Raw genomic sequence first — 27,319 nt, forward strand, 5'->3', positions numbered from 1 at the left:
AATAGACACTTATCTTGTGGTTTAGTGTGTGTTTTCAGCTTGCTTGCTTCTTGAAAGCACACCACTGTAGTACACCACTTAGCAAATGATTAACTCTGGTCAGTGATGATATATATTTATATTATCTACCATACATGGTAGCAAAATGATGTTCTAGCTGTGTAAATGACGGCTATTAACGTGCTTAGATTTTAATAATAATGATTACTTTGTACTGATACAATGGTTTGCAATTAGTCCAGGGCTATCAGTGCTTTAATTCATGCAATTAATCAGGTGGGGAAGTCATTAAAGACTAATTATCATTTAATTCTAATTGACACCCACAAGTCATATATTACATTTTCTAATTTATATGCTTATGTAAGTGCCATGGATTTGGAGTTTCAAAACAAAGTAACTGGAGGTATGAAGGTTACAGCTTGTACCCAAGAAATGTCTGTTTAGGTTTTAAGGAAATGTCTGTTTAGGTTTTAAGGAAATGTCTGTTTAGGTTTTAAGGAAATGTCTGTTTAGGTTTTAATGTTCATAATTGAATACTTAGAAACAGAATTTAGACAGCCATGCTTGGCATAGAATGTGGTGCTGCACTTTCCAGATGTACTTCAGATTCCTGTGGCCCATGAAGACCAGATACCGATGGAGTACTCTCTCCCTCTGGACCAGATTGATGTTCATAGCTTCATAGTTCCGCTCTGTGGGAGACAATTACTTTGACATTTATACTCAAGAGAACAATTTAGCAGGTCACCTTGATGTTGACAGGATTTCTCCCACTGTTCTACAGTCAATAACAGTGATGGGATCTCTCAGTAACACTGGGCAGGAAAACTTCCCTTAGAGGAGCTTTGAGACCAGCCTTGGTGCTGAGGTCATATGTATGAACCACTGGTAGAAGTTTGGCAACAATTAAAATGTATGGAAGATCACTGAGGTCATGTTGGAAGGTGCAGGACTATCGGAAACTTCTGCAACTCCTTTCCTACTGCTCTCTACCTTGAAAAGCTTTTCAGTGCAGCATTAACTTCTCAATGCTGCTTTCACATTGATCAGGTTCTTGTCTTATACACCATGAGGTAGTCAAGAACCTGACCACAACAGTCCAAACATGCTCCTGAGGCTTCTTTGGTGAGAAGTTAATCCATATTCCAGAGGTTTCACTGATGAGGGATGGCATTGGTCAATGTTCCAGCAGCTTAATTAATTGGTGTTCTCCAATATTCTGGAGACTTCTTTGGTGGAGTGTTGGCCCTTGTTATGGAATTGGTCCACATTTTAGAGGTTTCATTGTTGCAGTATTGCTCTATGTTTAAGAGGCTTCATTACTGGGGCTTTGGTCCATGTCCCAGAGGCTTCATTGATGGGGTTTTGGTCCAGATGCTTCATTGATGAGGAGTTGGTCCATCTTTCAGAGGCTTCATTATTGGGGCATTGGCCCATGTTTCAGAGGCTTCTCTGATAGAGTTTTGGTCCAGATGCTTCATTGATAAGCAGTTGGTCCATCTTTCAGAAGCTTCATTAATGAGTCATTGGTCCATGTTCCCAAGGCTTCTTTGGTGAGGATTTTATCTATGTTCAAAAGGCTAAATGGATGGGAATTGCTCAACCCAAACACTATTACTGACTACTCTAATCTAGTCTTGCCCCTAACCGGTGCTAAAATTACTTTAGCCCTGATTCTGAAAGAATTTATAGGCTCAGTAGAAGTGTGGACATCTGCCTGTGGGTAGAAGGCAAGAATGGCAAAATGTAGCATTAACCACCTCCTCATTCATGCCTCAGTAGTTAATACAAGAAAGCAGACTTCTGTTCAACAAAAACAACAACAACAAAAGTCCAGAATCACACTGCTTCCTCGATGCAGTATTTTTTCTTTGGTTTCCTAGACCAGGACCAAGAAGGAATAGTTCCAGATTTATCAATCACAAGCTTGGGATCATAGATCAGTCCTAGTAGTATTGTGTCAGCTCTGTCACCTTGTCACCACAGAACTTTGTCAGATGTTTATGATAGGATACTGGTGCTGCAAGAATGGCTGAGGCTCACAATAGATTTTCAGTCACATGGGATCTGGAGATGCCAATAGTATTGAGGCAAAGGGGGAGAGTCTCTCATTTCTCTGCAGAGATATCTGGGTTATGTTTCTACATTCAGTGTAAAATATGTCAGGGTCTAAGAATACTACCAAGAAGTTGTTACACAAATAAAAATAGTACAAGTTGAGATTTTTTAAAATGTAACTACTGCACATTGTGCGCAGTGACAAGCTATGAAGCAGAAAGCTATTTTAAAATTAAGCAGTTAGTATGTGCCTGCTGTGCATCCACAGAAAAAGTGTTGAACATCTAAGACAGAATATTTATAGGCATAAGCACAATATTAGAGATTTAGTTATTGTAAAATGAGATAGGATTATTTATAGCTTCAAACACAGTAGTAGTCTAGATGGCGCAGATGTAGCACCCGGTGAATGATGAGTGTTATAGGTTTTGTGAGGCTTAAAAAGGCAAAGAACACATTGTGCATTCATGTCTGACGTGGTTTGGTGGTTAAAGATAGAAATGTCAGAGATGTGTGAGGAGGAATAGTATAGACAGATAAGGATGATAACTGCATATGATATAAGCCATCGCCTTGTACTCTGCAGCATGGAACAATTTAATGAACGTGAGGAAAGGACCACACTTAGAAGATAGATAGATGCATAGACAAACATCCTGCTTTACTGATCAATAATGTGAATGCAATTCATCCATCTAGACTCTTCAGACAGGTCAGCTCCCGGGAGGAATCATCAGACATGCATTTAGCTCTAATAGCATGGGTTAATGTGTTATTACACCACAGCATGGTTGAATCCTGGATTCTGATTGGTCAGAAAGTGACTAATGTTCTATAACAGCAGCTCTGACAGTAGTGCAGCTGCAAATCACAGGTTTATATGAATGCGCTCGTTATCGTGTCTATAGTAACTGCTCATTCACAGGGACTTGTGTGAAGGATGCGCCACATCCTTCGTACAAGCTGATACGGTGAAGTTTTCCGTAAGGAGATGTTTATGTAACATTTATGGAAGGAGTCTCCAGTGTCAAGACTTAACAGTGACATAACGGTAACAGTCAGAGGTAAAATGATAACTTTATATTTACGATTTCAGGTTTGATGCATGACATGGAGAGTTTTATTCCTTACATATCCTCCAAAGTCATGGAATAATGCTCGCATCGTCACTGAGACATCTGGGTGTGGTGTCCGGACAGACAAGGCAACAACCTCTTTGTTGAATTGCGTTTTTGTTGACAACAGCAAAACAATTTTGAAGTGCAACAAACACAGATGCATGATGAATTCAGCTCTTGATTCTCCTTGCTCACACAAATACACTGCAGCCTCCCGCTCATCTTCAGCACTAAGTGCTTGCCTCTGGTCAAATGGTCCATTACTCTAGCTGGCCCTCTCAGCACCCCTTCATTACCTGCTTTATCCAATTGGACCCGAGCCAGCTGCTGTGCTCTACCAAGGTCATATGGCTAATGCAGTTTATCTGTCCTCGGTGCAACTTTGCAAAAAAAAAAAAGTCACCATAAAACTGCACATTCAACTGATTTGTGCTAAGCCACCAAAGATCTTATGCTTTAGGCACAGCTATTTTCCAGGCTAGGTCAAAACAGGTCATTTTATACATCCTGGCTTGTTGCATAAAGTTGTTGGAGTGTTGCAAATAGTTCAGAAATGTAAATGTAAGTATGGAAGAATAAATGGGTGGATTGATGGATGCTTTTTTTGATCCTGTACAAGTAGTTCCATTGTTTGATGCAACGTCTAGCAAAGTTGAAATGTGCGCATCTTGATTTTATGGGGTAAAATCCATTCCTGGGTCACCAAGTTTGAGAGAGGGGGTTTAGGTTAAATTGGATTAAACATTTAATCACGACTTTGCCTTAATGCGTCACTTAGCATAAAATACTCCTTTTAGTCACCCAGTATATATTCAGTAACACTATAAAAGCAAGCTACTTAACTACCTGTTACTAGCATTAGCTAATGTTAATGGTACAGCTGACCAGCTATATTCATGCGATTTTGGTCATGTGATCAGATTGGGAGCTTTTCCTCACTTGAATAGCTCACTAATAAATTTATGATTTGTCCACCCTGGAGTTAAGCACTTTTAGTTTCTCACAGATCCATTAGATGTTTCTACAAACAACCTCCACGTTTCCCAGCAGAGACAAACCGAAGAACCTTTAAGTGATCTAGATTTAGGGTGTACACTGATTTTCTGATACTATTTGCACATGAGTTGTGAGCAGATTTCGGATTTTAGATTTCAGATTTCTTTGTCATACAAAATTAATTACACAATGATGCTTACTAATTACAGAAGGCGAGTTTTCGCGTGTTGTTGAGCGCGCTATGCCGACTCTGTGGAGATGATTTTGTGTTTGCAGATGAGCTTGAGCGACTGGTTCTCGTTAATTGTGAATGACAGGCAGAGTTTTCACCACCCTCTCAAACCAATTAGCGCGCTGAGCTCAGTCGGATCTGCTGGGAGAGAAGCTACACGAGCCCGAAGGTGGCCGTTTTTACTAAATGCCTCACTTTAATTCCACAGCTACGTTCCGTGCCATTAATTGACTGGCTGGAGTCTGTTTCCGGTTGAACATTTTCATACAGATTGTTTGCTTTATTACAGAACTAAAGAAGACGGCATGGATAAAGAGCTTTCATTGCCCTTCGGTTTCACAAATTCATTGTCTTTATGGATTTTTATATGCACAGCCTGGCCGTATGAAAAGGAATATGAAACTTGTATAATATGATTTAGAGCTCTACGTTTTGATAACCATGAAGGAATGAGTCTTATATAAAGCACTCCATTTACTCAGAGAGAGCTGGCACCTCGATATCAATCTTACCTTCAGTTCTCTCGCTCATTAATTTTGGGTGACGAAGGTGAGAAAGAATATAAAACACTGATTAGCAGATTTTAATCAAAGGTGATAATAGGATAATTTTATTTCACCTGCCAGCTTTCAGGAATAAATCAGTAATAATGACAAACGTGATGAGATTTTTCTGCTATTAAAACACTCTTTTCCTAATTTTCTTTGATTTCTAATGAAGTGCCATCCGACCTCTTCCATATACATGAGCTCACACATGCCCCCGATTGGTTAATGTTGCTGTGATTGACAGGGAAGCGAGAATATGCCCCTCCCACCCAGTTTTGCTATCTCTTGGACTCTTGGCCACACATGGACTTAGAGACGAGAATTTTCTATATATAATAATGACCTGCTCTTCACAACACTGCCATTCAAAAGATCTGGCTAGTTTCTGCATTTCAGGCTTAATTTAAACTTTAAACAGACCTTCTCAGCTCCACCCCTTACTGCGATGCTGGATTTCTCATTAATATGACGATAAACATTGCTGGAAAATGGTGAGTGATGGACAGATTTTGGAGCTAACAGTGAAATCTGACTGTTATCCCTTATGTTTGAGATTGTTACATTTTTTTCTCCTGTTAAACGCTCTCGTAACTCCTTAAGCAATAACAACATGACGTCACTGTAACACGAAACAGCTAACTTCTCAGGGGAATAATGAAAATACCACACCGAGTAACAAATTAGCACCAGAAACTCTAACCACATCACAAGTAGTTGGATACAAACATAGTTAATGTGTTTCAGGGTGGAGTTTTCCTATAAGACATCATTATTATTCCAGTTCTTATTTACAGCACGAAGCTCAGTACTGGTCAAGATGGCAGAGATGGAGTTATAAAAATGGCAAAACTTCAATTTGTGTATATATATTCACGCCTGACGTCTCAGTGGTTAAGCGTGGAAATGTCAGAGATGTGTGAGGAGGAACAGAGGAGAGATAAACATAATAATTGTTTAGGATGTAAGCCGTATGCTTGTACACTGCAGCACGGAACAATTTAGTGAATGTGAGGAAAAAAGCAGAGAGAGAGAAGACGTGTGCATCGTACTCGCCTGATCAAAAACCTGAACACAGTTCATCTGTCGTTACACAGTTCAGTTAACCGGAAGAATAATCAGACATGCGTTGGGGTCTAATAGGAAGGATGTGCCATAATGGGTAGCTTGAACTACCAACTAGGGAGATTCTAATTGCAGACGGACATTTTTATCCTCAGACGCTGCCATTTGGAGTGATATACAAGCACTGGCGCGGAATAAGGAAACTTATGCTAAGTACACTTTTTACTCAGTGTAATGAGCTTGCAATTGCAAGTCATTGATTTTTACCAATTATCAACTGTCCTCCTTCTGTTTTTTTCAGCTTAGATGAACCTTCGTAAGATCGAACTCCACATCCTGACACTTTCATGTCCAAAGGCAAATGCTAATTAGTTTTGATTTGAGCTACGAGATGTTATCAGCAAAGTGTAATCCGGGCTGAGCGACCACCGTCAGATCTCTTGGACGAAAGGATCAGAAATATTTCTGATCACGGAACTGCTCTTTTCATCCTCTTGTATAATGTGACATTTTCATAATATATCGTGCATAATTTGGTCATGGAGCAAAGCTCACATTGTGGCTGAGACGGGATTTGGTTCCGGCGTGAAGTATTGGCAAAATAAATACGATAGTCCCGTTTTTGCCAGTTATTACATACATGATCAGAAGGTTAATTAATTTTCTGACATCATCAGGACAGAGGAGTTTACACTCTGCAATTTATTTATTTATGTAGTATTTATTCATCAACTCCTAATGTAATGCTAATAAAAATAGAAAAATAACAAAATATAAATATATACATTTACTGTATATAATAATAATAATAATAATAATAATAATAATAATAATAATAAAAGTCAAGCAATTTAGATAAACCTTGATAAGAATGATACAGGATATGAACTGACATCAGTAATGTTTTAATATTCAGCAGAAATTCAGCGAGGATGCAGAAGATACCCAAAAAAAAGTTAAAAAACTTCAATACCTGTGCCATTACTCCCAAACAATGACCTTTAATTATGGTAACATTAGGAGATTAGTAAAGGCACTATTGCGATCCACAGATCCGTAACATGCATTTTATATTATTTTCAACAACCGGTGCATTCTTGTTCATGAATCTTGGGCAGATATGAAACGCTGAGTGACTTTACTGTGATTACAATCTCTGCTTCTCGCTGCCCGTTTATTAATAATCACACTTGGATGATGTTTTGCTGAGACGGGAATAATTTAAAACTCATTTAAAACACAAGCAGTGAGATTAAAAAGCTGACAGTACTCACTGTTGTGGTAGGATCTGTAATAAACATTTTAGTCCCCTTTAGGTCACAACTATAAACAGTTTATTAGGAATATGAATGAATTAATCCAAAGCTTTCCTTGAAAACACAGCTAAAAAAAAAACAGACCTGAGAGAGTCGAGCGAAACTGGAAATAGAGCAGACACTGAAATGTCCACTTTAGTAAATAAAAGAAAAAAGGATTAAATTGGGCCATATGTTGAGTTACTATCATGTTTGAAATTTTGCTCTTACTGCTTTCTAAAATTGGAATAAATCCAGTTGGAGACTGGAAAATTGTAGCAATCTTTCAAACCTCACTTAATCTCCGGGTTCAGAGAGCTCTGAGCAATACTCAACTGCAGGAGGATATTTTTTCTCACTTTTATTTATATATAAGATATATTCAAGAATTTCCCTCTTGGGATCAATAAAGCATATCTATCTATCTATCTATATAGAAAAAAGCAGATATAAAGACTGACTGGGATTTTATGTTATGAATCTACACAAAATAACAAATAATACTGAAGTGGTGAGATATAAAAAATAAAAATAAAAACGTAAGGATTCCCACACTGAAGCACGGTGGTGGTAGCATCTTGCTGAGACTGAAGCATCTCTCTGTCATTAGTATAATTAGTATAATTTGTCATCTAAAGGTAAGATCTTTTATATTGTCCTCTCTCTTTGTATAAGTGTTTCGTTTCAGAAAAAACGTTGAGGAAGTTTAATGAGCCCGATGAATCGAATGAAAACGTGCTAAGCATGTGTTCCAGCTCACGCACTAACTTATCACCCTGCAGTGTATAAAACAGTACGATAATTGCCTTTAGGTAATGTTTTAATATTTAACTTTCAAACAGTATCTCTTTATCCCCCTGTGTGATCACACATAATTAACACAACGCAGGCTCAGGATGAACACAGCCACCATTCTGGATCTACAGATGGTTTTGCACCTCGAGGGCATGAAGTAGACGATCAGGCATGTCCTCGTTTGTAAAATCCACACCAGGCTGCATTTCACGCTATACGAGTTTAATTCAGCACAGAAACTGTTATTCCATTTATTCACACGGGAAACGCTGTTTGTCCGAAGTGACAGTGTTTCTGGCAGTCCTACAGGCTCTCTGCACTCATCCTAGCATGCTCGTGGATTCTGATTGGTCGGGAAGATGTTGAATAATTGAATAATGCTATAAACAGCAGCTCTGACAGTATTGCAGCTGTAATACGTTATGGTTTATACAGTTACAGATCATTCACAGGGATGTGTACAGCAGATGCTCCATATAAACCGATTAAAAATGTGTGTCATCAATGATATGGTGAAGTTTTCCGTAAGGAGACATTTATGTTTGTTTAACATTTAGAGAAGGAGTCTCCAGTGTCAACTCTGACATCTTCAGAACTGAAGAGTTTATGTTTGCAGTTTTTCAGTAACATGACAAGCTGCATTTTTTTGTCTTATTAACAAGAAAGGGAGAAAAAAGAGAGGCTGGTGAGGGAACGACTGTTTATAGTAGTGATGGGAAGTTCGGATCATTTTACCGACTCGGACCTTTGAGTCTTGTTCAGCAAAATGAACGAATCTTTTATTGAGTCATTTCATTCATTTCTTTCATTTTAGCAAAATATAATTAAAATGTTACGTGTTACTTCCCTAACACATCTACTACTTACACAAACGTTGATCACACTACAAATAAAACAAAACTATAATGCTATAAGAAACAGAAAACATTAATTCATTGTTTACCTGGATCTTTAGTCTATGATTAGCTCACCTCACCTCTTACCTGACGAGTCTTCGGGTCTGAGGCGTTCGTTCATCACGTGACAGTGACAGCCCCATAACCAGTGCAGTCTGAGCCGGAAAGAGAATTGATTAGTTCATCTCTCCACTCTTTCGAGTCTTTCGGTCTTTTGTCATGCGACCACTTCCTGGATCAGTACCTCAGTCAGTAATACTATAATGTAAAACTGTATTTTTTTGTATGTTGGATCATATTTAGGAATTATCATAAAGTTATCAAAAGATGTGTAATAAGCATTTTCCTAGAAATAAAAAAAGGTCTGTCCATTTCTGTCACTATGTTTTTGTTACTGTTTCTTGAAGATCTGTGGTGTTATGTTATAATAATAATAATAATAATAATAATAATAATAGTAATAATAATGATTACTATGCACCCGTTTGTAAGGAAGGTTGTAAATTAACTAATTTCTCTATCCAATGCTGTCATGTCACGTGACAAAAGACTGAACGACTCGAAAGACTGGAGAGATGAACTAATCAATTCTCTTTCCGGCTCAGACTGCATTGGTTAAGCTTATGGGGCTGTCACTGTCACGTGATGAATGAACGACTCAAACATGAAGACTCGAAACAGGTGAACTAATTCCAGTACAGAACCTATAGGATGTTGCACATGTGCGACTGGATGAATCACTCCCCGAGACGACTCGTTCTTCCCGAGTCACATTAAAGATTCGTTCAAAATGAACGAATCGTTCAAGAACGACCCATCACTAGTTTATAGCTGCTATAACGTAAGTCAGAACAGGAACTAACTTGTTTCATGGACGTTCCACAACATTAAATGAAACTATAAAGAGTGCTTTATTCCACTTTATTCAACAGTTTGGGAGCTGAAAGAGTCGACTCATTGGTGAATAGAGATGGAATTCCCATCACAATTACATAAAAACATTTAAAAAACTAAATGGATTATTGCCAGTTTTGCATATAACATGATATATAGTATATTTTGTGTTGAACTGATACTGATTGTTTCACCTGGAGAAATTCCTTTTCCATTTTATTCTTAATAAATAAAGATGATACTAATTCAGCTTTCCACATCCTGCATGTTCACAGTAAACTGCATGTGACTCAGGCGTGTGAGTAAAACTGTCAGATGCTAATAAACCTATCGAGCCAAGCCCTTTGATCACACCTGTCAGAAAGCTCTACTCAGCCTTCATAAAAGTTTTGGCCCCCTGCCGTGTCGAATAATTTGGGAGCTGTAAATTGGAATTAATAAGGTGCTGTGGTTTTCGTCAGAAGTCGGGGTTGGAGTTATCTGCTGAGCCACGTCATGCTGAGAGCCTCAGAGCTGAGAAACCTTCACCCACAGCATACAGGCAACATCCATTGTTTGATTTCAATTTAAAAACCTCTAACCTCGGGTAATGATGCATTATTGCCAGATGTCGGAGGGCACAGCTTGGCTTGGCTTTGGCCCTTACGCTTTCAGACAAAACATATCCACATGTTTTTTTTTTTGAGGAAGAAAAGCCATTGTTCAATTCAGATGCATTTAGCAAGGTGCAAAATTTAACATCACTAAACTGGCTCACGTGAAAAGATTAATATAATATAATATAACGTTGCAATTATAATTATATTATTTGTTCGGGAAGCTGTTGGATGGCTTTGCAGATTTTTAACTACTGTTATTTATAATGTAATACTATGCATCTAATTCTATGGACAGCAGCCATTTAATAGAAAAAAAGTCTATTTTTGCATGGCACAGTTGTGGTTTCTAGCTAGAAAAAAAGCTACTAAATACAATATTCATGCTGTATTTTGCAGTTTTTTGTCCATAAACTAACCAGCACACGGACGATGTTTCAGTCTGTAGCTTTACTGCAGCAGCGCCGCTCAGGCTTCGGTTAAAATCGCCACCGTGTGCAGAAGTGAAAATCTCACTGGATTAAGGAAGTTTGTATGATGATATACAGTATAGTCATAAAGCATGTTTACGGATGTTTGCATGTTATATTTACTGAAAAGGGCTTTTCACACTGCGTTTAACCCTGGGTTATCGTCCTTCTAAACCCGGGGTAGAGGAACGTTTCACACTTGTAATTTAGAAGCGGGGTTAGCACTGTTTTTTAGCCGGCGTTATAAAACCCTGCTCCAAAGCAGGCTTAGCACCAGTTCTGCGGTGTTAATCCTGCATTGTGGTGCCAAATGAGTACAGCGTGAAACGATGCGGTGTTAGAACACTAAGGCTAGATTCTTAGCAACAGACATCCAATCTGAGATTGAACAGCGTCTGCATTTTTTCTCACTGATGCGAAAGTGTGAGACAAGCTGTTATTTAAACAGGTTGTGTGCTGTATTTATCCAGTCATGGTTGTTGACATCGCAAACATGAATGTTAACCCAGGGTTTAGGAATGTATGGCGTGAAACGTTAGATTATGAATACCCAGGATTAATTGTTAACCTTGGGTAAAGTATGAGCAATGTGAAACGTGACGCAAGATAACCCAGGATTCTGTTTACCCGGGGTTTAGAATGACCCAGGGTGAAATAATTCAAGTGTGAAAAGCGTAGAAATGAATCACAACGATGTTTTTGGTGTAAGATGGGCTTTCGCTCATGAAAATATTATGTAAAATGGAATACATGACTCCAAATCATTTGCTAGTACTTATTTATGGGACACAGACAAAGGTGTAGCTAGGCAAGGCAGGCTTCTTGCACAAACCCTTCCACATTCGCTAAGGCATGGTTCCTGCGTTTCCGCTTCATTCACTACACTCGTAATTGCTGTATTTTTTCAGTCATTGTCTGCAAGAGCTCCTGAACATGAATGTCAATGACGCTCATTAGATGTGTAAGAACACTTGCAAAGCCCCTTCTAGCAAGCTGGAGAAAGGTGTCAAACAGTGTGCTTTGTCATACATACACTACTGTGATGGTAAAATAATACCTATTAACAGGAGGAAACACCCAAGCTAGCCCTAGAACCACACAGTTCATAGCACAGTAGCTTGTGCTGTTGCTAATGAGGAGACTTCAGATGAAACTGGATGTAGTTTATTTTGAATTTTCAAAAAATGAAGGGAACTTATGTGTCTGGAAGCCAGAAAAGAACGAGAAGACAAGCTGAAGAAGAAAAGAGGAAGCAGAACTGTGGTAAGTCGTGGAGATGATCTAATAACAAAATAATAAAGGATGCCAGTAGGCCTTAGGCTGAGATGTAAAGTCACGTAATGCTAGTCCAAGATTATTCTGGCAAAAAAAAAAAAGTTGGCACAAAAAAGTTTGGAGTGTGTAACGTTAATTATTTAGCTAGCTTTCTTGGTAGAATTTGTCATTTTGATTAAATTAATGTATAGAAATACATGTTTTTTATATTTTAATTTTTTAACTGTAACCTATAAATAATAAAGTTACTAATTTTTCAAGTCATACACCTACATATAAATTTTATTAATTGCCACCACGAATGATTGGGGGTGGGGTTTTCCCGGATTTTGGGCTCTAAAAATGGGACCACTGGCCAAAAATGGTTGAGAAACCCTTGGCTGAAGTAGGTGAGTTAATGGCTTCCTTTTAGAGTTTAACATTATCAATCAGTGCGCTAAAGCATCAATGCTAATCGCTGTCTTTAAGAATGTACTTGGGAAAGTCTGTAATACCTGAAGATTTAAAATTCCCAGAAACAAACATCGCAAGGAACACACTGATATTGGTTTTAAGCATTGCAAAATGCTTGACGATGTCACAAAAGCTAGTCTCAAGCTTTCCAAGAAAATTATTGGCTTTTTACCTGAACACATAAGTGGTCTTTATGGTCCTTGCTGAATCTATAGCTCTGCGATACGATAAAACACCTCGCCTCAGGTTTAAGTGATAACGGCAGCACTGCTAGACCATAAAGCCACATGCTCCGAGTCGCTAATCACAGCCATTCATCACCACCCTGCTCATTTCCCAGCATACCAAGCTGTGCTCTCCCCTGGCCATGTTTAAGAGAGCGGCCATACTGGTGCACCAGATGACATTTAGCAGTCAAGCACTGACAGGCTTATATATTTCAGTAGAGCGCGTTAGCTTCTGGCCATTTTTTATGCACGTACAATTTAGCAGAATGGAGCTAGTGAGGAAATGGATGATGGGAAACAGAAGTATATCTACTGTTTTGCTTTGTTAAAAAGAATACATTATGTTATGAACAGGAAATGTGGAGCATCTCACCAAAAGTTAAGTGCAAATCCTTCAGCCAAGAGTTGACACTGAACAGCTCCACAAATCTGAGTGATGAGACGCCACTGTAATGATATGTTTAGTACACCGTGCTTAACTGGTGGCTAGAAGCTTCCACTCCTTAGCCTTGCATTAGCCTTGGAGCTCAATTACCAAACTAAAAAGCAAACTTCAGACATCAAACATATTTTTACTGATCAAGACTTTGCAGGAATACCTCAAGACTCAGTACTAGGACCATTTTTTAAAAAGTCCTACATGCTTTTCTTTGCCAAAAATAGCATGAATTTCTACTTAGAACCATTTCTGATAGGAAAATGCTTTGTCGTAGGGCTTGATAGAGAAACATTAGACCCTTTAAAGCTAACAACTAACAAAACATCACCAACAAGATGTTTTGTAACGATCATGTAGCAAGTGTTTTCAGAAAGTAGTCCTCAAAAAGCATTTCTTTTTAACAGGAAAACCATTTGTGTTTTTTCCTTCTTATAATATTCATCATGTGTCGCGGAACAGCTAGCGATCGTTGCCGTTTGGTTGGTACCGAACTAGCTGTTGAGTAGGAAAGAGTAGGAGAATATTTTTGTAAAAATCTCCCAAACCATTCAAACACAATAAACACGATTCACATTTTCTTGGCACAGGTTTTTGTTACATGCTTAAATTGAGTGAAATGTTTGGATGGAAAAACAGCTTTTAGGGCTAAATTGCTGAGAAAGTCACGGCCATGCTGTTTCTTATACAGCCTTTCTGTCCTGCAGGCAGATTTACTCAGTGCTTTTTGTGCCATGTCAGTGTTTTTATAAGCGAACCTAAAACCTTAGAGCTATAAGAGAATGTGTGTTCCATGCAGCCAAATGAATAAATGACTCAGAGAATCTGATGGGTGAAAGAGTACAAAAAGGCATGAACGACCTCAACTCAGACATTCAGAATTTCCTTCATGCTGTTCATCTCCTCGTGACGTCTGTTGCTTTGTAAATTGCATGAATCAGCCGAATTAAAACTCAAAATCAAATGTGGCTTCTGAACGAGTCCATAATTTTCCTTTTTTTTTTCATTCTTCTTCAGTAAGTGCTTTTTCCTCATCATGGTCGTGGTGGATGTGGTGGATTTAACGATGCTTTGATGAACGCTGTTTGTAAGACGATTGTAGGCACTCTGCACTCACCGTGTCTAACGAGAGGACTGGGCTTGTGCGTCACACTGCAGCGTATCACAAGCAGGAGATGCAGTCGCACTCGTTTATTAACATAACATGCACATATCTGTCCTGTAAATATCTAAAAGCCTGCATTATCACTGTATATTTAACAATGACATTAAGTTTGCTAATGAAGTGAAATTTTCACTTCTGCCCTCTCAATGTTTTACAAATTGTCGATTTTCACCAAAGCCAGAGCTACAGACTGTGCAGTCATGGACATGCAGAAACATCCGGATCCAGACTCTATCCAGGGAACACTAGGAGTGAGGCAGGAATACAACCTGGATGGGTTCATCGCATGTCACCAAACACACATTCACACACACGTTCATACTTTAGTGTAGCCAATCCTCTTACTGGCATGTTTCTGGGAGGTGACAGGAAAGCGGAGAACCCACAGGAAACCCACATGAAGATGTGGAGAACATGAGAGCGCAGGATTGAACCCTGGAGCTGTGAGGCAGCAACACTACGCTACCCAGTGGTGATTTGCACCGTTTACCGTTTATTCAATTACACGTTAATCCATTAAACATTTTTTGTATCATGCTACTTCTTTAGCCTTAAGGCAAAGTGCTTACACCATTTTTACAACCTTAAGATTTGCTCTGCATTGTAATTAAAAACCTGCTGGTTTATATTCAGTGTATTTATCCAGCTTCCTCGTGCCTTTCCTGTGGTCATTACTCTTAACCATCACTGTTTACTCTGTGAGAACCTACAGCAGTACAACCCGCATGCACTGATAGAAAGCAACAGTGGGAGAAAAAAAATGACACAACCAAGAAATTGTGGCCAAATGTGAAAGAACCCTTAATTACACCACAGCGCTCTGACGACTGTTTGAGAACTGGAACTAGCTTGTTTCTTGGACGTTCCACGACATTAAATGTGACTAAAACTTATGACATGCCATTCCTGCTGTTGCATAAGTGGAATAAAACACATCAGGACAAGTGAATGTCTTCTTACAGAAAACAGCAGCAGGTTGTTGTTGGAAAATAATCAGCTTCGGTGTGGTAAGATTAACTCCGCTTCATCACTCCACCAAGTCGTTGATTATTTTCCTATAACAACCCGCTGATGTTTTCTGTAAGAAGACATTTATTTCAAATTTATGGAAGTGGTCTCTTGTGTCAGCGCTTTGTAACGATCTTTTTTTCCTGACATCTACAGGGATTTTGCAGGGACTGGAAGTCTGATCGAGCTGAAATTTGGTGAACTGCATTGTTGTGATATTCTGTAAGTGGATTACTCACTGTGACTGGTTTACTAGCATGGAGCTACCGTCACGGAAGCTGAACAGTATCTTCCTCTACGCTCGCTTTAGTGCTCTATGTAACTTGGCCAGGATTTGGCCACAAACATGGAGGACTTGCAGAAGCTAAACAATCACAATGTTAAATAAACTTTTTTGTCACCTTCTTCGTTTTTCGAAAGTAAAATCAAGAACAAAGACCTGACTCTAACAGAGAGTTGTATAAGAAATCACGCAGTATAGAAATGACAGCTTAATTCTGGCTCTCCTCGTATTAGCATCCACCCACGTTAGCCTGGCGTCTTGCTGACGGTGCCCTCTTCAGTGCAGCCGTATTTACTCTGGCACTGACTCACAGAGCTGCAACTTCACCGCCGATTAATGAGAGCGTGAGGGATGGAAGCAGCTGCCCCATGGAGTGATGAATCAAATGTGTTGGAGAAGAAATTAGCCCCATAGCCTCTCACCATGCTCGGCTGGAAGAAGGGGGCTCTGTTTAGACCCCAGTGCCTTGCGCTCCATCTCAGGTTTATTTAATTTGATCTTTATTTCCTTCTTTATTAGTTTGGCCATGAGGCACTTTTCAGAGAAACCCACTGGGAAGAGATCGTGACAATGCTGGAAATAAACACGGCTTAGTGAGAGGGCTCGGAGATTGACTGAGGAAATGCTTTGAAGAAATGAATGAGACCTAGATAGCAGATGATGTCATTACATAATCATCACATAAGGCCAACAGATGCTGTATATAACGCAGGACGTTATGGTGAGACATTTCATGTTTACACATCCATGTAAGATCGGTTCTGATGTTAGCTTGTGCACGTGTTTGTCTACTGCTAATCAAAGCATTTGTTCTTTATGTGTGTGTTAGCATTTAAACCACAGCACTGCTGTATTCTCAATCCTGATTGGTCGGAAGATGTTGATTACTTTTCTTTATACCACAGCGTTGTGGGATTCTTGAATCTGATTGGTCAGAAGGTGTGCATTATTGTGTGCCGCACGGCTCGGACAGTAGTTCCGGCTATAACATGAACGACAGGTTTATATTAATGCTCTCGCTGTAATACGTTATTGTTTCTATAGTAACAGCTTTAAAAACTTTTACAGTGGATGCTGCACATAATCTAACACTAATAATAAATAGATTTAGTTTCTATAACAGATAGAATGTTGTGTGTTATGTAGCCGTAACTTCAAGACGCAGTAGCTTACACTTGTGGTTTCTCGATAACATCACAAGCTCTGTTTTTTTTTTTTTTTTTTGTCTTAGCAAGAAGAAAGACAGGCTGGTGAAGGAATGTCTGTTTATAGCTGCTATAATATAAATAATAACAGGACCAAACATGAAATGTAACTATAAACGGATTAAAAGTATGACGTGTCATTCTTTAATAAATTCTATATTGTAATCATTGGCAAATTGCTGTGGCGTAAGAGGAATAATATTAATTATTAATATTAATTAATTCATTATTAATTCCATTAGTGTGAGTCCAACCTCCTCACAGCAAAAGAAAAGGCTCTAAAAACTCTGAGTTAAATGTGGAGCTATAACTTTAATGTTCTTACTTTTACCTTCATATTAAAAGTAAAAATATGTCAAAAGCACTCAAGTAGAAAGTCAGAGGGAAATTTCAGCCTAGCGACGACCTGTCCAGCCCCCCTGCAGCGCTGAGGCAGTTACGGAGCTCATTTCAGACACTTTTACATCGTGATGTGACGCTCAAGTGTTTCATAAGAATCGGAGAGTAAGGAAAAAGTCACAACATAACCGTTTCCTAGCAGGGAGCTTTAGGGAGGTTTAAGGGTTTAAGGGCTTCAGGCTAGCTATTATTAAGGACTTTAAGGGAAGATGGCTTGAAAAAAAGCTGAAGAAAGTAAGCTGAGCTGTACAGGGGACTTTTTTTTCGGTTTGAGCTGTATTACTCGACAATGATTTACGTGACAGACTTCAGAAAGTGTTTACTTCTTTTTTAAGCGCCAGTGGATTGATATCATCAGCGAGTGCTGTACAATTTCACTGAAGCCAAAACGAGTCCCGTGGTACAACTGTACCATCACCGATGAAACATGACAGGGGTCGCCACGGTAACAGAACTCAAAATATGCTGTAAAGTCACACACACACACACACACACACATCAGGAAAAATCAATGCTACATTCATTACCCTGTCTGATATACAGTAGCTTTGATGGTGGCTTGGAAAACGTGCAGGAATTAAAGAATCGCATTGGATTTCCATTAGACACATTTAAACATGTACTGTAAATGATTAATAATGCACAGTTCATAAAATCATTATCCTTTTTATTTTTGTTTGTTTTCATTTTAACCACAATAACCACATTTACTATGGCATGTTATAATGTTCTACATTGCTTTAACCATAATTGTCTGATTTAAAAAAAAAAACAGATAACATCTTTATGCTCTCGGCATCGATTGCAATTCATCCTTAATGAGTGTGGAAAGTAGTGTGTGTTTCCTTTTTCTCTGATCTTAACAGTCTGACATCCTCTGAAGCGAGACTGTGTATGATCTTAACAGGCGTTACAGGTGTTACCGCAGGTCACACCCATGATCTCTCACAATCCTGCAGACAGAATTAGCATGCATGATCTCTGAAGGCTGTGCTAGCGCTGAGTGTAGAGAGTGTAGAGAAAAGTGCACAGTTTTTAAGCATAAAATATAGGATTACTTCCAGTTTCATTTATTTACCAGTATTCAGCACCAGTATGAGAGTGAACGAACTTTTTCGTGATGTATGTACAGAATATGCATGTTAAGATGCAACAGTTGCAAATTTAACTCGCTGCTTCTAGATTTAAAACTCTACCAAGTACCACGATAGTGAAATTTTAAGAACATAACAGGTTATATTAACAGTAATCCACTTACTATATAAACTCTTAGAAAAAGGGTCTACCTGCAATAGGTAAATATTTTGTGTGCTTGGTCAGCTTATCCTTCATACCAGGCATGTCTACTCTATAGAAATGATTTTATAAGCTTTAATTCTTCCCGAGGGAGACAAGCGAAGAATCCTTAACGGCTCAAAATTGTTAAAGAGTGTACCTGGGCAGAGACAGAATAGCAGATAGAGCCTTGAGGTCAGTAAGGTCATGAAATTATTGTCATCAATTTCTTCCCCATTTATACTCAAATTACGCGAATAGCCAGTGGAGCTGAATAAAAGGTTCCGGGAAAGTGAGCTACCTGTTTGTTTAATTGCTTTAAACTCAAACAGAAACATGAAGACAGGCTTAAAATTCCAAACCTGATCAAAGTAATACCAGGATTTTTTGTGCTACAGCACCTTCACGAAACCCAACATCCAGACTTCTGTTCGTTTCTGCTGCCTGAGAACACACTTTTCCTACACACACTATATAACGAAGTCAGACATCTACACCATGAATAAACATCACGCTGAGCTGGCTCCAGATGGTAAAGCTCGCGGCCTGCTGGAACGTGCTAAAGAAAGGTATGTTTCTTGATTAGATTACTCAGTAGGAACATCGCTTAAACCCTGCATCATGTCCTGAGCACTAATCTTAACACACACTAAAGGATTTATTGAAACTGAATCAAAACTCACTCGAGGCTCAACCAGGATCCATACGGGGACCATTCTTGTTCTTGTATTAACAGGTACTTAAATTATGGATTATTATTTATTTATAGTCGTGAGTGAAGCCTTTCCATTGAAGGCGCTGGTTTATTAGTCTCTGCCTCAGATGCTCCGCCCACTGATTTATTTAGTACACTAACCAGACCACAAGCTACAACACCAGTATCCACAATCCATTAATTTGAACAGATCAAGTCATTGGATTTAAAAAAAAAGTTATTCCAGAGTTTTGTTTGAAGCAGTTAGTTGCGAGTCAGAAAATAAATTTCGCTTGTTTATGCAGCCAAATGGCTTCTTGATGTTAAAAGCATGGTTTTTCCTATTTGGAGGTCAGAAATTACAGCTGATAGCATTTCCTATAGGCGAATACAGCGTTAGCACATACTGGGCGGAGTTTGAGTAAAAAAGAGGTGTGTCTCAGTTACCCATGACTCTGACCTTGAATTTAAGAACATTTTTCTCATATCAAAGCAGCTCGAGTGAAGAAATCCAGCACCACTGTCTGACAGTTTCACTTAACCACAAAATAATCACTTGACTCAAAATAATGAATTCTTAGGTATAATATGAACAATGTGAAATATTAGGTTGAAAAACCCAGTGTTGCTGAGATGCAAATGGCATCAGGACATCATCAGGATCATTTCAGTCGCAAATGAACCCGATTGTCCAGTGAACCCAACTCCTCCTCATCATCAGGTCTTTCCTTTTCGAGACTTGTTTACGGTTCCTAACTGTCTCAGGAGCAGATCAGTAAAAAACACCCAATCAGCTAAACCTAAAGCACAATCAGCACTGATTTAGGCTCAAGCGAACATTTTATTCATATTCATAAAGATGCAATAAAGCCCACAAGTGACCTGTGATTAGTGCTTTTTTATCTGCATCAAAGCTCAGATCACGAATGTTCTCCAGTCCAGAGGAGAAGATGAATGGCTCTGGCTCGAGCTGTAGCTCTGGGTTCTTGCTGTAAGCTGCTTCCTGCCTATGTGTGAGTTTTTTTTTTTTTTTTGGAAAGGCTCATTCTCGGAGACGAGGCCAGATGCCCGACGCCTGGCAGGGATTCAGCGTTGACACAAATTCGCTTCATGCTCGAGCAGCAGAAGGCATGCTGGCAGACAACGCAGCTCATGTTGCAACCATTTCACAAAGTTCTGGGCTAATGAGGCGTCATTTGCATGTAGGATCGAACATGCTCACACACACACACACACACACAGACACACACACACACTCCTTAACAGTAAAACAGTAAAAAAAAAAAAAAAAAAAAAAAATTGCACCTTTTTTTTCATATCTCACGTATGCAATTAGCACCTGAAAGCGCAGCTGAAGACACGTCCGTCCACACAATCCTGAAATCTGGTTACTGTTGTTACTCCAGTGAACAGCATCAGCACGTCGCAGCATCAGCACGTCGCAGCATCAGCACGTCGCAGCATCAGCACGTCACAACACAGATTTAGGTGTTTGTTTTTATCACCTGCTGCTAGATGCGATATTGTGACAGCTCACAATATTACTGGGTTCTCAGGCATCTGTGCTAAATTTTATTTATCAACTAAATTCCAATCTTAATTCATATATCATTCATTCATTCATCTTCAGGAAGCGCTTTATCCTGGTCAGGGTCGCGGCGGATCCTGAGTCTATCCCAGGAACACTAGGAATACACCCTGGATCCACCAAGACAAACCAGTCCATCAAACCTTGCATCACATATATTTAGTGCAATTTAGTCACCAATCCACCTACTGACATGTTTTTAGGAGATGGAAAGAAACCAGAGAACCCTGATGAACCCAGAGGAAACCCACAAGAAGATGGAGATGCATGTAAAACTCTACACAGAACGTAACTGGAGCTCGGGATCGAACCAAGAACCCGGGAGCTGTGAGGCAGCAGCGATGTAGTGTATTCATTCACTCACAAAAAAAGCATATCAAATAAAAAAACTAAAGAAAAATAAATAAAATACAATTAATTAATTAATTTAAAATGAATAAATAACAGTTTTAACTTGTACACACACACACACATATATATATTTTTTAATAATTTAAATAATAATTGAGTTGGGACCTCATTTCCAGTGCTGTGCCTTATCAAGTGCACAAGAGGAAAAGGCAAGTGCCCTACCTGTTCACTTCCTTCCTTTCATCAGGGCTTCATGTGAAAAAGACAAGCTGGACACAGACGTCTGTTTGGCTTCGGGAGATTCCTCGCGACGTCCTCGTCCACGTCCGTGTGTATTTCTGTGTATCACGCTCACAGGACGAGAGGAACAATATGACGCGAAGAGAAAATCAGAGACAGAAGCTCTGCCTGCTTTCCAGTGGTTCTGTTTGCTCTGCGTTATCATCCAGTCACACCCCCGTCCCCTTCTCGCTCTCCTTCTCAGTTTCACTCTCTCTCCCTCTCTCTCTCTCACACACTCTCTCTCTGTCTGATTCCTTTTATCCGTTCTCTTCTGTTCACCAGCACTTTACTGACGCACATGTTCGTATATATAAATTATTCCCAAACCAAATATCAAACCATGTAGAGTTTTCCTATCAGACAGAGTTCCAGGTTAAACCCTTTAAGAATGAATGTAATGAATCCTTAAAGAACTCTTAAAGAGTCAAGCAGCAGTTACGAAGAGCTAAATCTCCAGACTGGTTCTAGCTATTAAGAAGAAAGCAATAATGTGGAGTTTGTAATATACACTTACCCAGTTGATATACACACTCTTATAAAAAAGGCTTTGTTAAGGGTTCTTTAAGGCTTTATAAAGTAATTAAGGGTTCTCAGGCTCTACATAGAACATTGAAGGGTTTCCCCCAGAGCAATAACCTTAAGAGAATCCTTAAGAGATTTAAATTTGTTTATTTCTACAGTGTAGTCTTGGAAATTATTTTGTTTTAAGGGTGCATTGGATAACGCTTCTTAATTACCAGTCAAGTTATGGTTAACACTTTGTTGTATGGTTCTACATACTGTAGAACCTTGATGGGATCCCCCAGAGAAACAACTGAAGAACCCTTAAGGATTATAAGTTTGTTCATACATCCTCAAGGATGGGTTCTTAAAGCGTTCATGAGGTAACTCAGGCTTCTTACTTCTACTCGGAACCCTTTCTGATAGGGAAACACTGCTGTAGGGTTCTATAGAGAACCATACAAAGTCTAAATTTGTTCCTACGTACACTATTCGGAAAAAAGCATTAAAGAGTTAGAGGGATCATTGGATGATTAATTTAGGATAATTCAGTGGTAGGGTTCTAGGGACAACCAAAGAAACCGTAAAGGTAATAAATTCTAAATGTTAAAAAGGTTCTTTAAGAGTTTGTTTAAGAGCTCATTGGACAATTAAGGGTTATTTACTTCCAAAAGGGTTCAACTTTGAGCCGTTTCAGGTAGGGAAACACCTGAGAGTTCCCCCAGAGGGACATACTTAAGGGTTCTTCCTTCAAAAAATAGTTCTGCTCCTTTCTGAACCCTTTCTTTTGGATTGTAGGGTTCTACTGTAGATGGAACCTTTAAGGGGTATTCCAGAGGAATTATCCTTAACAGTTCAAAATTTATTCATAAATACGCTGTTAGAAAAGAGAGCTATTTAGGAGTTCATTTTGATCATTAATGGTTCCTACTGTAGCTTCCAAAAAAGCGTTCTACATGGAACCCTTCCTGATAGAGAAGCACTTTGTTGCAGGGTTCTACCTAGAACCTTTAAGGGTTCCTCCAGAACCATGAATCCAAATTTAATGTTTTCAAAACCTCCATGTGTACAGATATAGATTTATAGCAAAAACAATGATTTTTTGCAATCCTTTTTTCCCATGTAAAAAACAAAAACAAACAAACAGGACACTGAGTGATGATGTCATCATGCATCATGCTTATTGCAAGTTCAGGACATCATCTTGCTTAGCGAGAGATGATGAGCTCAGGCTTGTGATGTTCCACATGCTAATTGAGGTTATTTTGAGCGTAGCATGCAGTTGAGTTCAAAGTTTTGTCCTCTCTACAGTTCATTTAATATGTTTTCTGAATTGAAATCTGTTACAACCTACAGCGTAAAATCCCAAGCTCAAAAGTTTGCATCTCCGTTAATATGCTCTTGTTAAATTTCCCAAATTCGCCCCATTAAAGCATCTAATGACTTAAAACACAATGCAGATAGTTTAAGGCATGAACAGTTCAATCAGGCTCCAACTTAAATTAGTTTCCTGTGAGCAGTTGAGTTTAGAGTCAATGAGAATCAGGAAAAAAAAAAAAACCTCCTTTAAATGCAGTCCAGAAGATATCGATCTTTCCAGAGCTGGAGAAGAGAATAAAAAGATATCAGTATGTTTTGGGAGACATGATAACACGACCAAAGAGTGAAAACAAAAAAAATAATTGGGAAAAAAAATCGCAAAAGTAAAAAAAAAGAAAAATGAAAAATCCTTAGAGGCAAGTGTAATGAAAATGCACATTTATATCACATACAGAAGCATCTTCATCGCCTCAGAGGTATCACACGCCAAGATTTTATTCTAAAATTTCTCACACCGACAGAACTTACAACCAAAGAATTCTTTTACGGTTTGTGACAGCAATCGTAAAATGTAAATATCCAGACTAATCAGCGTGAAACAAGGAGCAGGTGAGCATAATCAATAAAACAAACCAATGACAAGGCAGTGGGGGCGGAGACAGGCTTTAATCAGAACCCAAAACAAACACATGGAGCTTGTTGTCATGGGAACCGTGACAGGAAGTGGGAAATTGTGACAGTGAAAAAAGTCTCACTAACATTCGACAAGTTTTCCCAGAGTGCCTCACAATTCAATTATTAAGCTAGCCACTTTCTTTATATCTCACTCTCTGACTTTTGCACTCTCACTGACTTTCTGTGTCTTACTCCATCTTAAGCCCTCATTAATCAGCCAATCAGCCCTTCTAGAGAAATGTCTCTTATTAACCAGCTCATCAGCGGGAAGAAGACGTGTGCGTGTTCTGTATTACATTAGCATTCCTTCACTCTCGCTCCTTATTACATTTCTGATTATCAACATGAAGCTTCGTTGGGTTTTGGTGTGATGTGATGCAAATGAAACTTTAACATTTGGGACATTTGTATATTGTAGACATTGTTCTTGATAAAAAATATGAGAAACCGTCACACACATCTTCGTATATTAACAACTCGTCTGCGTATCAAAGTCACACAGAGCTGCTACAACGAAAAAAAAAGAAGAGGAGAAATAATGACGGCTATTAATCTTTCCTAAATGTATTCGAAACCCCCGAACGCATTATAATAAGCTGAATTTTCTGAGATGTGAGGCGTAATATCAAATCAGATATGACCCATGAAAAATAGCGCACGCTCTTTTCCTGGAGAATTGTTTATTTGACCATTTCGGCACTGCAGGATTCCACATCAGCGCTGTGGGGAAAGTTAGCGGGTGCAGATCGCAGAAAATGAGCTCCGGAGCAGGGGAAAGAGCGAGCACAGCAGGCGACGTGGCTCGCTTCGACGCTCGAATCCTCTCGAGCACCATGGTATTTACGGTGCGGTGTTTAGAAAACAGCAATTAAAAGAGCCTGTCGGGATTTGAGCGGAGATTCAGTCGTGGCGTTATGATTAAGCAGGTTTGGATTTTGAAGGCAGATTAGACGAAGATGAAGTTTGTCTATGCTCTTATTGTGAGGAAGTGAAACAAAACATTCAGCTCAACTGTGCTGTGTAACTATATATGTTAAATGTACAGTGCTGTTTTTTAAAACTCCTTTTCATTGCAAACGCTAGCTAGGAGAAAAAGATCTGTAGACGATGCTAGGTGAGTGAAAATAACAGCTCTTTTCCAGTGTATTGTTCGTGACCAGACATCAGTCGCTTTTGGTCCTTGGCAACGACAGATTCCAACACACAGAAAACACTGAAAAAAACAACATATTTTACTTACACCTGTACAGAAGCGAAGTGAAACAAATGTCGCTCTTCTCCATGGCAACCCGTAGTAGCTAGCTAATTCAGTTCGCTTAAAATCAACTAGCTAACATTGTAAATAATGTGCCTAGTAACGTAAGTGTGTGATTAATACTATGGTAGATGATTTACTTTGGTATCGAGATCACCGAATACTAAAAAAAACCCTTGTATTCCATTTGAAAAAAATGGTTTGAATGCATCACTACGAAGGAAAGGGGGAGGAGGGTGTTAATGATGAATGGGATTAATCCTGATAATCAGGGGTGAACAGGGTGAGACAAACAGAAAATACATAAAAAGCTGTGATAGTTGATGTAAAAATGACACCAATGTGCTAACTGCTTCTTTTTTTTTCTAAACAAATGCATACATTTAGGGCCCTTTGCTATATTTCTGTCACTTCCTTTATGTAAAATGACATCTGTAATCATTAGTGCGCCCATTTTTCAGGCATGTGTGTGTGTGTGTGTGTATGTTTAACGATTAGCATTAACAGGTTGAGATTGTTTTGCCAACCGGTGTGGTTTGAGAGTCTTGTCAGAAGCCCAGCTGCTGTTTTTAGCGTAACACACACGAGAGCCATCTTGAGCAGCAGCAGTGGGCGTGAGGCTTTTCCACTTCCTCGGAGAAACAGCCTGAGCAATTGGAACAGTGTCAGTCCAGAAATTTGCTCAGGCTGGAGACCTGCATTACCGATCGACTCCCATAGGACACAACGCAACAGCTTGCAGTGCTGGAATAATTTGGAAGGTGGTCAAACAGCCAGTGTGGGCGGTAGAAATGCTGCGAGGAAATCTGGGAAACAGCCTGGTCATAAATACTGTAGTAGAATAAAAAATACAGTCTTTTAAAATGAAAAAAGCCTTGCTTCAATATCAGGGCACAGGTAGGCTTGAGTTAGCATGCACTGTTTTTTTCCTAAATTTATTAGCTAGCCCACAGGGCATGTAACAGCCCCAGTGTGTTCAGTCCCGCATTTTGTTGCCTGGAAGCCTAAATGATTAGGCTAAAAAGTGAAAGCTAACATTATATCATAACGTAAAGTGAGCTAGATAGCTATCAATTTCTACCTTAGTCAGTTAGGCAACAAAACATGGGACTGGACAACACACTGGAGCTTTTATTTGCCCTATGGGCTAGTTAATAAATTAACAGTTCATCCAACGGCTAACTGACTAGGCTAAAAAGTGATAGTTAACATTATATAATAACATACGGCAAGCGAGTTAGCTAGTTAAGCACATTAATTACTAAGCGACTAAGAGAAATGAATGATTTTATAATCATATAACTGTAATTTCATCTTATCCTGTCCTATATCGTCTCTCATTAAAGAGATATAGTAGCAGAGATCGTTGTTGCCTCTGGTGTACGTAGCTAGTACAGCTAGCTCGCTAATCTAATCTGAGTATGATGCTAGTATGAAGCTGAGCATAACTAGTTATCATTAGAGGATCGACCTTTTCACATCAGAACAAAAAACAAATGCTGTGACAAACAACAACAGCAGCAGTCATTACACACCCGCAAGTGACAAACTACAAGCGACATTAGTGACTTATGACCTGCTAGTGTGAAGGTAGGGTTTCCCTTGGAGATGTCTGAAAAGATACAAAGGTTAAGATTCTTCAAATTCATACAGATATCTCGTGCATAATCTTCTTTGCATTGTACTTCCTGGTTTCTTGCATTTTGTTTTTCTGTTGTAGATCGCTTTGCAGCTTGAGATTGAATCTGACTCTCACATTCTTCATTTTCTCTCACACCTTAGAAACAATTTATCTTGTCCTACACTGTGAACCACACTTAGTTCAAACCTCCTGAGATATTTTAAGACACATGGTATGATATAATTGCCATGTGGAAACTGCCCCACAGGGGTAATAATCCTCACCTCAATGGAACCGCACACTGAATTCTAATAACATCATGCTAAAAGGTAATGACCCGTAA

At 39.0% G+C, this 27,319-nt stretch overlaps 1 protein-coding gene across 1 annotated transcript in view; it reads right to left on the reverse strand.

Moving 5' to 3' along the window:
- Positions 1 to 21,769, reverse strand: part of cdh18a (cadherin 18, type 2a) — a 103,277-nt gene extending 81,508 nt beyond the window's left edge. Inside the window, exon 1 of the mRNA XM_053227694.1 lies at positions 21,545 to 21,769. The gene's annotated coding sequence lies outside the window, so the exon portion shown is untranslated. The remainder of the gene's footprint in view (positions 1 to 21,544) is intronic.
- Between the last annotated feature and the right edge of the window lie 5,550 nt (positions 21,770 to 27,319).

This window comes from Pangasianodon hypophthalmus, chromosome 21 (genome assembly GCF_027358585.1).
Source record: "Pangasianodon hypophthalmus isolate fPanHyp1 chromosome 21, fPanHyp1.pri, whole genome shotgun sequence".
Taxonomy (NCBI): domain Eukaryota; kingdom Metazoa; phylum Chordata; class Actinopteri; order Siluriformes; family Pangasiidae; genus Pangasianodon; species Pangasianodon hypophthalmus.